Source organism: Protopterus annectens, chromosome 10.part0 (genome assembly GCF_019279795.1).
Source record: "Protopterus annectens isolate FY-2018-M chromosome 10.part0, PAN1.0, whole genome shotgun sequence".
NCBI classification, from domain to species: Eukaryota; Metazoa; Chordata; order Ceratodontiformes; family Protopteridae; genus Protopterus; species Protopterus annectens.
Window position 1 is genome coordinate 1,764,421,540 of NC_056744.1, and position 17,685 is coordinate 1,764,439,224.

The following is a 17,685-nucleotide window of genomic DNA, read 5'->3' on the forward strand; positions in this document are numbered from 1 at the left end:
TTTTGGATTAATTTTGGGCTTTATTGTTTGAATTGTTTTATCCACCTCAGGATTTGGGGTTACTTTCTTTTTGTTTTTAGGGGTTTTCTCCCGGGGGTTTTTTTTTCCTTTTTGATATTGCCCAATGGGGTTCTGGGGAAACCCCATTAGTGTTCAGACTGAAAAAAAAAGAGGGAAAGGGGTATGCTCTGTTACTAGCATACTCATGTGTTTTTCCCTTTAAAATTTTTTTTTTTAATCCCCAAACATTTTGCCATAAGTTCAATGCTGGTAAAATATGGACATAGTCATATTTGTAATGAAATTAAATTTAAAATTTTAATTTGTGCTTACTTCCAGTTCATTTAAGATGCCCCTGAACTGAAACTGAAAAGGAGGGTATTGTAAAAAAGCTAATAAAACAGTCAGTTGGATTTACTTTTTGGTATTGCTCTATCTCATTCTCACTGTTTTTGTGTTTTTAACAGTTTTTTGTTTCAAGTCTGTTGTGGCAGTTTTTGTTTATGGCGAGTGAGATTGGAGCATCACCTCAAGACTCACTGTTCACTCAAGAAGAGCCGAACAACAGTATCAACAATAACAACAAGGCTGGAAGAGGGAAAAGGGGAAACCCCGGCCCTTATTCAAATCTTACTGGGCCGGGTTGACAGCCTTACAGAGAGTATTCCTTTTCAATCCCCGGAAAATGCTGTTCCTGTCTTAGAAACCAAACAAGCCCCTTTTAACCAAACCGTTCCTTAGGTGCCGGATTTAATATTGTAGCACCTAGTGACATCCAAGCTGGTTTAGGCTTAGCACCTAGTGACATTCAACCTAGTCAAGGGCTAGGAGTTCAACAGTATATCAACCGCAATGGCGGAAATAACACTCAGGATGTAGAAATTAGTTCTGCCCCTACTATCGGGAACTTTTTAAACAACAATAACTTTTTTGGTAATGACACTGTGAACGATAGCCCTCAGGAACAGGTGTCAATGGTGAGTAACATTACCAAACTTATTAATGACTTTGATCGCAAACTATTTCAGTGTAAGAAGTTACAGTTAGAAATAGCTTACTTGGAGGAATGTTTAGGAAAGAAACTCATTCCCAAGGGTCTCCGGCAATGACGTTACCCTGTAGGTTTGATAGAAGGCTCACAATTCCACCGTGAGCTTCTGAACCTATTTGATAAACAAGGGTTCGAGTTTATAACTTTACTCATTAATCAATATAAATCTGAAGTGGGCATCTTAAAAGGTGAAATGGAAGTACTTGAGCACACAATTAAATCTAACTGTGAATTCCCTCATTACAAATATGACTATGTCCATATTTTTACCAGCATTGAAGCTACTATGGCAAAAATGCTGGGTATTAAAAAGAAAAAAAATTGTAAGGGACACACATGAGTATGCTAGTAACAGAGCATACCCTTACCCATCTTTTATTTCTCAGTCTGCCAACACTAATGGGGTTCCCTCAGAACCCATTGACAATATGCACGAGGACAATATCAATCCCTACAATGGAGAACCCAGTATTAATACAGAAGAAGTACAACCCCTCCGTAGAAATGAGAGAATAAACAATAACAATAACAACAATAAAGCCCACATTAGTAATTCTCACACTCAACATCAAGAGGCTGGTTATGACAACAATCGACCTGGTACAAGTTACCAACAGGGTTTTCCAAGGAATCAGAACGGTCAACATGCGAATCCGAAGACAAATAGGAATCAGGGTTGCACGCGGAACAGACGGAACCAACGCAGGAGATGAACCAACCATTTTCTATTGATCCCCAAATACTTTCAAGCTCAGAAGGGGATTTTAAAATTTATAATTACACTATTTTAGACATACCTCAGGATATGGTCGACTTTTTCTCCAAAGGTCTGTCTTTTGTTCCTGACACTAATATGGACCTTGTAAAAACTATAATTGACCTGAAACTGTTTGTTCGCAAACTGAATTTAAATTCCATAATGGGGGCGAAGTCTACTCTTACTAATTCACTTACGGTTTCAAGCCTTTTCAACCCACCTTTACATTTAAATCTAAGCTCTTTTGAAAAGATGTGTGAGATTGATTTAAGGGCTATTGGCACCAATAATGTAACTAATAGGAATATAAATATTAATATCAATAGAAATCAATGCGATTTCATCAACCTACTACGTGAATGTAACATAAGGGTCATGAAACCTGATAAAGGGGGTGGGCTTGTCTTTATGGATCAGAACACATATGTTGAAAATATGAAAAGACACCTTACCACTAGGGCCTATACATTAGTTAGTGTTAATGAGGTAAATATCGCACATAAAAGAATTAAGTCCATTCTTGATGACCTCTTTTTGGAAGGCATTACTGACATTGACTTGTACCATTACTTGACCATGATTGCACCTAGAACACCAACCCTATTTGGTACACCTAAGATCCATAAGAGAATTAAGGATCCCCCTTTCAGACCGATAGTTGACGGGCGTGGCTCTATCACCTATGGGTGCACTAAATATGTAGACAGTGTTTTAAGACCTTTAGTTGAACAAGAGTCTCAAATTTGTAAGGACTCTTGGAGTTTTCTAAATGAGATCAGCAAAATTCCTTTCCATCAAGAATATAGCTTTCTCACAATTGATGTTAGGGACCTATATAATGTCATACCTCAAAGTGTGGGCCTCAAATGATCAGAGAATTTATGTCATCAAGACAAGTAAATGACAATACCATTTATTTAGTTGAAACTTTCTTGGAGATTTTCCTAACTAATAATTACATGCTTTTTGATGGGCAAATATATCTCCAGAAAACTGGGGTGGCTATGGGGTCACCCTGTGGAGGGAGCTTTGCTAACTGTATAATGGCACACTGGGAGAAAACCTTGTTATTTAAAAACAGTTTGCTTCAGAACAATGTCGCTTGGTACACTCGTTACCAAGATGATATGTTCTTGATCTGGAAAGGTCCCAGCGTTTTAGTTCTGACTTTTATTACTAGTATTTCTCTCATGACCAATTTTTTTGAATTCACCTACAGCCTACATGAGACTAACATCAACTTTTTGGACATTAATTTGTTCAAAGACGTGACAAATTTTAGATATAAAAGCACCATATACAGAAAACCCACTTATTCTAACTCCTTCCTGCACTTTACTAGCTGTCACACTTACCATCAAAAAAGAGCTGTAATGGAGGGACAGATGGTAAGGACAGCTAGGATGGTGTCTGACGAGACTAATTTTGTAGAGGAATGTGAATTTTTGGGTTCTATGTTCATCAATAGAGGCTATCCTTCATCCATGGTGGCTAAAATTACTTCTGAAGTCACCTATAAGCACCAAATAGGTCACTTTAAACCACTTTTGTTTAGTAATACCCATCAAATTAGTGAGGACGTAGATAATCAACATCATTGTAAGACAAAGAGTGATGTACAAAATTTCCACATTAGTTTTTTGTGTACCTATAGTCTGGACCATCTTCTAATAAGGGAGATCTTAAATAAAAACTGGGCCTTAATAATAGAGGACAGTGGGCTACTTAAAATGTTCAGGGACAAACCTAAAATAACTTACAGAAAGGGCGCTAACCTTAAAGCACTTCTTGAAAGCATGAATAAGGTTACACATGATAGGATGAACGGCATGTTTAGATGTGGGTCATGTCAACAGTGTAGGCATTTAAGTACTGAGTTCCAGGTCAATATTAGAGGTAAGGTATATAAAATCTATGGCAAGTACAATTGTGAGACCAAGGGAGTGGTCTATTCAGCCTGCTGTCAAGGATGCGCTGCTTTTTATATAGGGAAAACTGAAAGAAAGATCAAGCAGCGCATCTATGAGCACCAGTATGCCATTAGTAAGAATGACACTACTAATGCTCTTGCAAGGCATATTATTGAGTTCCCTGAACACAGGTTTAAATTTGCCATATTAAAACATATAAAAATTGACCAGAGAGGTGGACCCTGGCAACTAAAATTAGAAATGGAAGAGCTCTTTTGGCAAATTAGAACAGCAGCTTATCTATCTCCAGGGCTTAATAAATACGTCTCTGTTAAATGTATCCTTAAATATCTTGCCCTAAGGAGGTAGTTGTTTTGGTTGTGGGTTTGGATTTTAAGTTTTTAAGCTATTAACATACATAGAAATGTATTCTCTTGCAAAATACTACATTTGTTATACACTTTTTGCATACCACCTGAACGATAGTAATTAGTATGTAATTTAAATAATAGCTAGCTATTTCTTGAAATATTATTAATTTTTTATAAGTTCCTTTCAATTATATAGCTTGGCAAGTAATATTTTAGGTTATACTATGACGATCGACATTCATACTAGATATTTTAAGTTTATAATTTTATAGTATTAATACATAGTAACAATATATTTAAAGAAATGCATTTTTCATTGAATAGTTTTAAATTACTGTATTTAGAGAAGAACTTAAACACGTTGTTGACTTGTTATGTCTTGTTGTTGTATATTTGGAAATGTGGGCTCACGTTTCTCTTTTAAAGAATATCACAGTGTTATGCCCATTTTAATTGAATGATTGGTTTTATATTTGCTATAAAAAGCTGCTTAACTGGCCTTGGATCTTGTCTGAAGAAGGAGAGGTATTGCCTGCTCCGAAAGCACTAATAAAATAGTCAGTTGGATTTACTTTTTGGTACTGCTCCGTCTCATTTTCACTGTTTTTGTGTTTTTAACAATCAATATATATATATATATATATATAGATATATGAGCATACACCTTTCATTGGGTACATGTCAGGTTGTCCTATTTCCACACATTCCTCCCTTTTGTGTTTTAACCTGTCTGCATACACAACTGCCATAGGTACATCTCAGGTAGTTTAGTGGTAGGTTACTGTGAGGATGGAGTACATGCTTGCAGGTTCTAATCCTGGAAGGTGTTATTATTTTATCTCTTAGAGTAGGCACTGGTAGGGAAAGTGTGAATAATGTACATTTAAGTGGTTGTAATCAGGTTTGCCCATGGTCTGTGTGACATTAAGCAAAGGTTAAACCTGTGAAGCGTTTCTCCATTTAATCACCACTTACCGTCACGCAAACAACTGCTTAAATCCACCTGCATTTAACAGCCCTTATTCTGGCCCTCAGAATAGCTTAACAGCCCTTGCAGGTCTTGAACCCGGTACCATGAACACCACAGTCACTGACTTTACCACTAAGGCATCGGAGATATATACAAATGTTATGGTATTTAGAATATACATTTTACTACAGGCATTCCTCACTACTGAAAACAAATGTGACAGTCAGTTGGTGTACACATGTCTGATACATGTTAATGTTTATATGTTTGTGAAATTAGGTGTTGCAATATGACATGACAAGGCGTATTAAGGATGTGAAAGGTTCTTGTTTTGTGTCCTTTTTATATTGTCCCTATACTCCATGTACACCCCTCCAGTTCACTTATTGAACATCCAACCCAGGCTCTCCTTGATGCATGATTTCATTACCCATCTTTCCTCCCCCAGCCCAATCTTCACATACATAACAACCATCCCTTCTATGGTGAATCAGGTTAATATTAATAGCTATAATACCAGAACTGCATGTGTTTTGTGTACACTTCAATTCCTTTGGATTGCTTCTGTGTCACAAAGTGTGTTCATAGATGTTTATATATATGTTTATTGATGTAACTGTATATATATATATATATATATATTTATATTTATATCTATATCTATGTGCATACATCACTGACGTATATATATATATATATATATATATATATATATATATATATATATATATATATATATATATCGTATTAATTTGCAACAGTTATACATATGTAGACTTGTATGTGTAGGTTCACAAACTACAGTACATTACAATGTACTGTACATATGTACACAAAGTGACTGTCCCATTTGTGGTCATTACAGTGGAATGCATATGGTATAAGGTGTAGTGTAAAGACCATGAAACATGCATACACCTCAAATGGCTTAGTGGTAAGTCCCATGACTATAGTGTGCATGGTCCAGGGTTCAATACCTGCGATGGTTTAAAATTGTTTTTTACTCCAGAATAAGGCTCATTTAAGCAGTTGTAAGCATGTTTAAAAGTGTTTGAGTGACATTATAGCAGTGGTTAAACACAGTTAAACAAACTTTGTAACGTATAACCTATGCGCGCAAACACGGCCACATCCACTAACTACTCAGGATATATACATTTCAGTGAAGTAACATATCACTATGTGCTTACATAACATTACATTTTCTGTTGACTTTACACTCCAGCACACATGGGTTTATATGGGTACTTCGAATGTTTTTTATACAGACGATTACTACCTATATATGCAAGCTGTGGTTAAGGTATAAACTTTAACATGATAAACATCCCTGACTTTATTGGGATTGGGACCTCGAATGCACAGATACTATGCAGATGCGGTAACCATTACACTATTGACATTAACATTGCTTTCGCCTATTTCCTATTTAGATGATTTCTATGTGTAAGCTAGGCTGAGCAAAGGGCGGAGGTGCCTAAACCCACTGAGCTTCACTTACTCTTGAAATAAAAACATATAAAAAAATGTAATGTGAGACAATATATTACATTCCTAACTACATTAGGCATAGCCCCTCACTGACACACTTCAAGGGAAACCTTGTTGTGTGAATTGGATCCCCTGGGATCATGTGTCCCAGAACCATACAGCCAGGGGGTGAGGGAGCCTGTCTAGTTTGATAGCTGCAAGACCTGTTGTGGAAATTGAATGGCATTGAATTGTCACATTAACCTGCCCTCTTTAGATCTCTAAGTGCCCCTATCACCCTCCACCACCCCAGTCTTCAACAGCTTCTGGCAACTCTGCTTGGGATTGCTTCATTGGCTATGCTTGACAGATGCTCAGTTACTTCATCAATGGTGCAGAGAAAGCCAACACACTGTAGCTATGCTTCTAATATCCCTTGGGCAGCTAGGTAGTAGGCTATCTGTGAACCTCTATAGTGCAGGCCATCACAGCCATAATATGTGAATAAACAGACTTTCAGATCACAATGTACAGTGAGAAATCACCATGTAGTCAGGAAACAGTTAAGTACAGCAAGAACATACAGAACACTGATACTTAATCACTCCAAAAGCCTATCTTGGAAGCTAGAAGACTTGCATACTTTTAAGGCTTTCTATTGCTTACCAGTAGGTTACCTACAGGAGAGATGAGAAACAAGCTCAGATGGGAAACATGTATGCAACAATACCATACCGGCTTATGTGTCAGCCTTAGGCTTTGGAATACTGGCCAAGGCTATTGCCGCCCACTTGGTGCCTTTTTTAGGAGAGTCTCAAAGGTGAATACCAGCCTGTAAACAGCACAATAGCAGAATCAATGAGGGTTATGCTACTCAACACCAGGGATTGTGATCACAACATGCATGCACTCACAGCACTCCTCAGGATGGACAACGTCAACATCTGTGCAGTAACTGAGACCTGTTTTAAGGCTCCTGAGAGTACACCAGCACTACCAGATTACAACCCGTACCACACATTTCGGCCACAGAGCATGGACTGACACAGACATGGAAGGGCTGTATCCATATTCATCAGGGATACCTACACCTCCAGGTTAGTGGGGCAACATGATACCTCTGAGATCATCCATGTGCAGCTAACATCAGCCACAACTGCAATGTAAACTGTGGCCTGCTACAGATCACCCTCCATGACCCAGGACCACCACTCCACCTACCTGGAGACAGTGGAGAACATGACAGTCCTACCGCACACCCTGGCATTGGTCGATGTCAACTACCCTACCATTAACTGGGAAACTTACTCAAGTACTCACTTCCAGGCCCAGCGCTTCCTGGAATGTGTCACCTCATATGCCCTGTATCAGGTGGTAACCTCCATAACAAGGGGTGGAAACATACTAGAAGTGGTCATCACCAACATAGGTGACAGGTGCACCACAGCAGAGGTTAACTGGTCACTGGTTAGAGCCGACCACGAACTATTCACTATTTCCACACACAAACATCTCCCCCACCCATGGAAACCACAGTGTATACCTTTCTTACAGCTAAATTTACACTACTAGAGACAGGGGTTGGGGGTTTCGCAGTCCCCATGCTAAGGGGAAATACTGCTCGAGATACAGACAGATTTACAAATGCAATCTATAAGCACATACACGTATGTATGGCTAGTGCCATCACTGGTAAACCAAGACTCACTCCTCCTGGACAAGGACACCAGTCTAGTGGACCCCTGCAATAAACAGGCTATACAACATTAGTAGGACAGTATTCCAGACAAACAGCAAATCCCACGAAGGGCAGACATCCGAGACTACTATAAGTATGATACATAGGTCCCTCATGAAATTATCCAAGGCTAACATCAACAGGAAAATATGTAAGGATTCGTAAGATAACCACATAGCCTTCTTTGGCTATGTCAAGGATCTTAGTAGTGGCACACAGATTTGCACTGTGCCGGTGAAATATAGCACAAAATATGCTGACCCTTCTGATATCACCAACATCCTTGAAGATACATTCAGTGCATACTTCACCCCCTGAAGAGCCCACAACACTACCCGAAAATTACAGTATCCCACACATCAGAGACACACAGGTGGAAATGGCCCTCTCTAACAGCAGAACACAGCATCAGTGGAGGCAGATGTTGTCCCAGATTGCATCTTGCAAAGAGTACAAGACAACCTGACCCCCCACTTAATTAAGCTTTTCAACCTCAGCCTCTCCACAGGCTACATGCCCATACAATGAAGCGTGGCAACGATTATTCCACTCCACCAAGGTGGAATCACAACTGACCATGGTAACTACCACCCCATATGCCTAACTAGCCTGGTCTGCAATGGTATGGAGTGCATCCTCATGGCACTCATTAACAAAGACATTGGTAACCTCCAAAGATGTGACCCAACCCAGGTCAGCTTGTTTGAGTGCAGTTCATGCCTACTGAACCTGTTTGACATCTTACATACAGTCACCAAGACATTAGATGAGGTGAGAGGTGGTTCACTCATACTACCTGGACCTCGCCAAGGCTTTTGACGCCATGCCCCACTCAGGTATTATTGATAAACACATCCACCTGTACATACACCCATACATCACAGGTTGAGTTGCCAATGGGCTTACACACAGAACCCACATGGTACGACTAGCAGTCTCCAGGTCCAACTCTTGACCAGTCATGACTGGTGTCCCACAGGACTCAGTCCTGGGAGCCCTACGGTTTGGCATATACTTCTCAGAGGTACAGGCAAACACAGGTGGACTAGGGCAGACCATGTTTGACAATGACTGCGAACTGGGAGCCATAATTGACAGTCCAGCTGACACAGACATCCCTCAAGGGGCCTCACAGAGACCAACACAGGGTGTCAAAGTCATGGCCTCCAGCTAAGTGCCACTAACTGCATGGTCATTCCATTTTGGAATATTAAGCACCTACATATTAACACATAAGTTGCAGCCACTTTAATACGGACGAGGTAATGGGGCATCTGTGGACTAAGGTAGATAGTGATCTCCTTTGATAATCACATCACCAAAGTAGTTATGACATCCTTCTATGTAGGCCATCTGATTACTAAAGCGTTCCCATATAGACATACTGGGGTTATATTGCCCCTTTACTCATCACTCATCAGTCCCATCAGAGTGTATAATAACCCATTTGGGATGTACCTCACAAGACACTTCCAACAGCTGAGAGGTCCACGAATGTACCTTGCCAAGGGGATTACTGGCCTCAAACATATTCCCTATGCAGCCAGGCTGAATAAACTCCTGCTTTACTCAGTGGCATCTTGTTTACTCAGAGATGATCTCTGCTGGCCAACACAGCCATGTCGGACTCAGGCTTACTGTATATGCTCCACCTATGGGAATCCATGTCACAGTGAGCCACACACTGTAGTGAGCTGAACCTTGCCACAGCAATAACTGGAAGATGCTGGAGGGACAGATTCTTGCCACAGACACTACCCATACTTTGGAACAACATCCCTAATTACATTATACAGAGCCCCTCACTAACACTCTTCAAGAAAAACCTTGAAGAGTGGATGGGGAACAGTAGATACACCCCAGGGATCCCGCCATTGGCTCTGCTCCACAGAGGGACAGTTAATGTATCAATGGGGTGGCAAAAGCTGACACATTTTGGTTAGGCTTATGAATGGCCTCTGGCAGTTGGCCAAGTACCTACCTATGAACCTATACATACAGTATTAGCACATGCTGATAGCTTACTTTACTGATCAGGTGTTGACTTACCTTGTGCCAATGGCAGTTGTGTGTGCAATAGTTGAGGGCTGCCTATGTTGGATGCACACATTAGACTGCCTATACATGACAATTTACAGGTAGTCTTGTGTGTGTGTGTCATCCATTTTTACTGTGTGTGCAGGTGTAGAAAGGTGTCAGTCCCTAGGTGCCTACACTGTCAGAGTGTGTGTGTTATACATTCCCTCCTTGCCAAGGCGTGGGCATACTGGGCATGCCTCCATCTGCCTACTGGGGCTGGCTCAGGGTGTTCATGGTCTGAGTACCTCTGTGCCTGTGGGGCTCTTGGCAATGGTGGTGGGCTGTGAGGGCCTTCACCATTCTGTCCCTGCTGCAGCTGTTTCCGCAGGATCATATTGTGTAGCATGGCACATACTGTGTAGATGTGGGCACACATGCCTGGAGAGTACTGCAAGGCTCCACCAGATATGTCCAAGCAACTGAACCGTGATTTCAGCATACCAAACACATGCTCTGTAATGATTCTGGTTTGTGCATGTGCCTCATTATGGCGTTCCTGCATGGGTGTGTGTGCATTTCTGATGGGAGTCATCATCCACGGTTCCAGTGCATAGCCAGCATCCCCCACCAGGTGGCCATTTGGGATGTCCCCCCTGGCAAATACCTGATACAGCTGTGAGGCATGCCAGATGTGGGAGTCGTGATAGCTTCCAGGGCTGCCAGCACACACATCCATGATAATGCCCTGGGCATTGCACATGACCTGGCAGTTGATGGAGGGGTATCCCTTGTGGTTTATGTAGTGCCTACCCTGCTCACCGGTTGGTGACTTTATGTGCATGTGCGTGCAGTCTATTGCACCCAGTATCTCCGGGTATTCTGCCACATGGTGGAAGAGACGCATATTGCTGGCCAACTCCTCCTGTGTTCGGGGGAAGTATATGTGCTCATTAGCATGTGTTAACATGGCACCCAGGAAGTGGTGTAGTACCCTGGATGCTGATGCCTGTGAGATCCCCATGATATCCCCAATTGGTCTTTGAAAGGTACCTGTAGCTAGTATTCTCAGGCTTACAAATACCTTTGTATCCACTGGAATGGGTTCCCCTCTGTTTGTTCTGGCTCACAGCTCCACAAGTTGCTGTAGGATGTCCCTGTCCACCTCGTTACACTCTACTATTTCCAGATAATGTGGCCCCTGGTAGGTTACCCTGGGTCTGAACACTCTCCTCCTCGTCTGGTGCCTGAGGTGGTCATGTGCATCATCCTCCACACCACCTTCAGTCTCCAACACATGCTGGTGGATCAAAGCTATGACAGCCCCTAACATGTACATACTAAAAGTTCCCCGTCTGTATACACCACTGGTGCAGAGTGTATGGGAATACACAAATGTGTGTGAGGTGTTTTCACACTTTATACTATTGTGCTACCGATGCTGCTGATGTCATTGGGTGTGTATGAGCTATTCCAGCTGCAGAGTATCTTAATTATGGGTTTTACAATGAGTACTGCAAGTGTGGGGCCTTTACTGTGGAGTTATGCTTGCCTGCCTTGATTAATCTGTTGCCCTTTAATTCACTTTTAAACCTGGATCCCCTCCCATTATCAGGCATGCATCCACCTGCCGTCTTTCTTGTTTTGTACTTTCCCTACCCAGTCATGGCAAAATGTGCCTTGTAGCAGATATACTGTGAATCGGCTTTGTTCCGCTTTCACACTTTACTGTTTTCTTTGCAGTACAGCCCCTCCCCTTCCCTGTTCTGCATGTAGCTGCTTGCAGCCTTGTTAGCTGTTGTCAATGACCCACTGTATGCTCCTAGGTGTTAATTAGTCATTTGTACTCCAATTTCCCTGCTGCAGCATTTCCTTATGTCTTTCCTATATCCTTCCTGTTTCAGCTCCAGTACACACCACGCAAACCTGTTTATCGGGTTTATACACATTTTCATCTCCGTTCACATGAATACTCGGTTACCTTGTGCACTCTCAGCTAAGCACAGCTATAGCCAGTTCAACACACCTCTATCCTGCAGCTTTGCCTAGCTAGGGGCAAACTGGTTTAGCAATGCTCCAATGAGCTTACAGCAGTGGTGACACACCCCTCTCTTGATGTCATCTTTACCTCAAGGGCACACCTCGGTGTTATAATGCTATGCTGTGAAGTGCATCCTTACACCAGTGGGGAATCTATAATTCACTATTACTCCTCTCATTTGCATGGCCTTGCCTACTAATTCCTAGCTACCACGCATAACATTGTCACAGCCCCTTAGCAACCCTTGCGCCATAGTATGGTGTAGCATGCCTGCCATTGACTATAGTGGGGAGATCATGATATGTGTTACATTGCAGTTTTATTCTATATTTTTATATTTTCCTTGCGATCCCCTTTGCACGTTGCTGCTCTGCGCTTCCACGTCGCGATAGTGTGACTATAGATATTAAATGTTAATTTTATATTTTGTACATGTTTTTTATGCCAATAGCTATATATTTAGCCATTGGCATATATGAACAATATAATACCTGTGTTTGGTCAGCTGTCATGGCTCCGATTTTATGTTTGCAAAAATGTAAACCGTTTTTTTATGGTTTACATTTCTGCATGCTTACACTACTCCTGCACCACTTCCTGGATTGCTACATACCTTCATTTGCATGCTACACTGCTGCACATGGGGTAATTAGCATACAGGGCCCAGGAGCTGTGCAGGCGTAGCGTACGCAGGTAGTGTACATGGGAACGGCTCGTACCTGGATCGCCATATTTGGTGTTGGAACGCTGACGCTACGCCTGCACCTGATGCAAGCTTCATGAATCCCGGGCAGTATCTTTAAATTATACACTGTTTCAGTTTAAAGAAGCACTTTTAAAGTATCATTACAACATTAACTGTGTCTGTTTCATAAGAGATTAACAACAGTCGGTCACGCTAAACACTTAAACACTTTGTATCAGGACGGGAAATAGTTTATAGAGAAAATACAGAGTTCTGTTGTTTCAGTGTTACACATCAAAAACAGCTTTATCAAAGACATGTTGGCCTCATTTTAGGGAATAAAACATGCATATACAACAAGCAAAGACCCTAGTGTTTACCAGAGCAAAAAGTAAGGATACTGTTCAGTAGCAGTTTTATTTACCTGGTGAGCATGCTATCTAAGGACACACATTCAGAGAGGGGATTCAAGCAGATAGAGTGAAGTTTTAGAAATGGTGCCTAGGGCTACAGGGAGCCAATATTACATTGGTCAGGATGTGAGGTGAGTGGAGGGGAGGATGGGCCCACACCTGGAACTGAGGACAGCACAGAAAACAATCAGTCAGTAAATCTAGTTTCAGGGGGGAGTTTGCAGCCATGTATTAAGTGGGAAACTGCATGTTAGAGTCTGCAAGGGTAACAGGCAAGAAGTAAGATTTAAAAGAGCTGGGACCTTCAGTTCGCTGAGACTTCGGTAAAGAGAATAGTTTAACTAGGGGTTAGAGAGCCAGGGATGGATAGTAAAACTTGGGGTAATAAAGAACTATATAACAGAGTTAGGGAGATATAGCTTTTGTCAGGGGTTTAGAACATTAAAATAGTTCCTTAAGAGTCAGAACTGGGTATGGTGCAGGGAAATAACTAGGAAGACAGAAGGTGGGGGGCTGGCATTCCAGATAACATGCTCACAGCAGGTAGGTTGTCCTTATTATACAGTTAGTTTTATAGACAAACTGAGAGTATAAGATACTTAAGTTACCAGTAGTTAGATTAAAAAATTAAGTATCTGCATACTTTGTTTCTTTCTGTACAGGTAGATTTGAATTGCGCTTCAGAGTTGGGATCAGTCCTGATAAGGGAGCTGTATATCCGTGCCAGGCACTGGGTTATTGGCTTTTATAATTCTTTGGGGAGATAATTTGCTTCTTTCTGTACAGGTAGATTTGACTTGCGCTTCAGAGTTGGGATCACATTATTATTATTATTATTATAAAGGATTCCTGTACATACGGTACTATCTGTGCAGATTATTATTATTATATTATTATAAAGGATTCCTGTTCATACAGTACTACCTGTACATGTTATTATTATTATTATTATTATTATTAAGGATTCTCGTAAGTACAATACTACCTGCACAGATTATTATTATAAAGGGTCCCTGTAAGTACAGTACTACCTGTACAGATTATTATTATTATAAAGGATTCATTTAAGAAGAGCAGTACGTGTTCAGATTATTAATGATTCCTGTAAGTACAGTAGTAACTGCACACATTATTTTAAAGGATACCTGTATGTGCAGTACTACCTGATATTTTATTATTATTATTATTATTATTATTATTATTATTATTATTATTATTATTGATTCCTGTGAGTACAGTACTACCTGTACAGATTATTATTACTATTATTATTATTACTAGCAAGGATTCCTGTACATACAGTACTACCTGTACAGGTTATTATTATTATTATTATTATTATTATTATTAGAAAGGATTCCTCTAAGTATAATACTACCTGCACAGATTATTATTATAAAGGGTCCCTGTAAGTACAGTACTACCAGTACAGATGATCATTATTATTATTATTATTACTATTCTTCTTCTTCTTCTTCTTATTATTATTTTTATTATTATTATTATTATTATTAATAAGGATTCCTGTAAGAACAGTACTACCTGTACAGGTTATTATTATTATTATTATAATTATTAAGGATTCCTGTAAGAACAGCACTACCTGTACATATTATTATTATTATTATTATTATTATTATTATAATTATTAAGGATTCCTGTAAGAACAGTACTACCTGTACAGATTATTATTATTATTATTATTATTATAATTATTAAGGATTCCTGTAAGAACAGTACTACCTGTACATATTATTATTATTATTATTATTATAATTATTAAGGATTCCTGTAAGAACAGTACTACCAGTACAGATTATTATTATTATTATTATTATTATTATTATTATTATTATTATTATTATCATTACAAAGGATTCCTGTAAGTAAAGTACTACCTGTACAGATTATTATTATTATTATTATTATTATTATTATTATTATTATTATTACTAAGATTCCTGTAAGTACAGTACTACCTGTACAGATTATTATTATTATTATTATTATTAAGGATTCCTGTAAGAACAGTACTACCTGTACAGATTATTATTATTATTATTATTATTATTATTATTATTATTATTATTATGGATTCCTGTAAGAACAGTACTACCTGTACAGATTATTATTATTATTATTATTATTATTATTATTATTATTATTATTACTAAGGATTCCTGTAAGTACAGAACTACCTGTACATATTATTATTATTATTATTACTAAGGATTCCTGTAAGTACAGTACTACCTGTACAGATTATTATTATTTTTTTTAATCAGGACAGAACTCGAGACTCAGGAGATGAAGCCACAAGGAATGGCCTAAGAAATTAAGAGACAGTAGAAAGTTAGGAAATAAGTGGGTAAAGAACAGGAAAATTTAGTGATCGATTATTGGAGTAGGTACAGTCATTAACTGATTGGAGTAGAATGTGTTAGAGTATAACTGCTATTAGAGGAAGAAAAATAAATTAAATGTACATATTTTCACTAAAAGGTAGTCTCTCTGACATTTGATAAGAATCTTTATGAGCTATGGTTTAAGTGATAATACAGGAACAAGATGAAGGACTATAGATGGGAAGTATAGATTATCCATTGTCTATAAAGCATGTACAATTGCATATGACTTTGAGGTGTACTTTTAGTTCTTTCCTGAACTGAGAGTACTCAGTAAGTTGGCAGAGATGTGATGGGACATGGCTCCAGTTAGCAGAGAAAGTTCTTCTACAGGACTTTCGTCTGTGCAAGGCCAAAACAGGGATGGACCAGATTTAGGATATTGTTGTCTTGGCTTCTGAGACAGTAGGGGATGATCTTATTTTGAGTTTACTTCTTAAAGATGGTCAGAAAGAATTGTTAAGCATTTTAAAAGCAAGGGTGAACAGAAGAGTGTGGAACAGGCTGTGTAGGGTAACACAGTGGTGCTCGAGTGTAGGTGAAACACAAATAAATCTACAGATGGCATTAATTGCTGATTGTATTTTAAAAGTGTTATATTTGGAGTATAAGGTAATATCTGAGAGGTTATATTCTACCCTTTGGATAAATATATTCTTCGCCATGGCTTTTCAGGCTTCCTTGGTGAGGTGGTTTGAAAGAGATTAATTTTGGTTGTGAAGTAACTTTTGCAAACATACCATTCATGTGATTTCTGAAAGGAAGTGTTTTATCAAGGGCAAGGTACTCATACTGTCCAAGCATGCTTTTGGTTAGTTATTCAGGGTAGTGATCAACAGGAAAGAAACAGTTTTATTGACATTAAGAGTATGTTTAGTTTGGATAAAGTCCTTCTGAAAGACTGACTGGTCTAAAAAGGATGGGTGGTTCAGTTCTGTACAGGAAACCTAATACACTTAATGTGAAAACAGCAAGTGAAAGAAATAAAAAACAAATACAGTCCTCTTATTTTAAATCACTTTCTCACACATGGCATCACACATTATCATAGTTTTCTTAAACTAATCATTGTACCGCAGAGCATAATCACAAAGTCCATATTAGACAGCTCTCATCTGCATCACTCTCACATGGTCACAGCACTTCCCATAGTCTTCATCATGACTCATTCAGTCATAATCTATATATAATGATACCTCCCCCTCAGATCTACTTCCCAACATTTGTACTTCATTTATTCATTCTTTCTCTTATTACCTGCTTAACCCCATTTATAGTCATAGTGTAGCACATCTCTGCACTCAGTCAGTCCAAGTATTCAAACGGTGCGGTGCAGAAAACCTAAACCTGAACAGAGAGGTTACTCATCACAATATGTTTTCACATACAGACACACACACACACACACACACACACACACACACACACACACACACACACACACACACACACACAGACAGATCATGGACAAATGAGGTACTAAGCAGGGTAAAAGAGCAGGGTCCCCTCACAGCAGCCCCTCCTGCAAAAACCCCTAGCTCCACCCCTGCAGCAGCCACCTTCCCAGCCATTCCAGTGTACCATTACTTGGTTATTTATCCCTAGTTACCATAACCACTGTTCAAACTTGTCAGTGTGCATACTGTTTTCTTATTTACTTCTACAGTGATTACAGATATTGAAATAAATAGTACAAAAATTGATAGCCATTTGCTAAACAAACAAATACAGTTTCACAATGAAAACATACTTAGCATGAATAGTAAATTTCCCTGCCCTTGAGCTTACAGTTCCATGAAAATGCACTGAAACTCAGAGTCCCTTGAAAATGTACTGAAGCTCAAACTCACAATTCTTC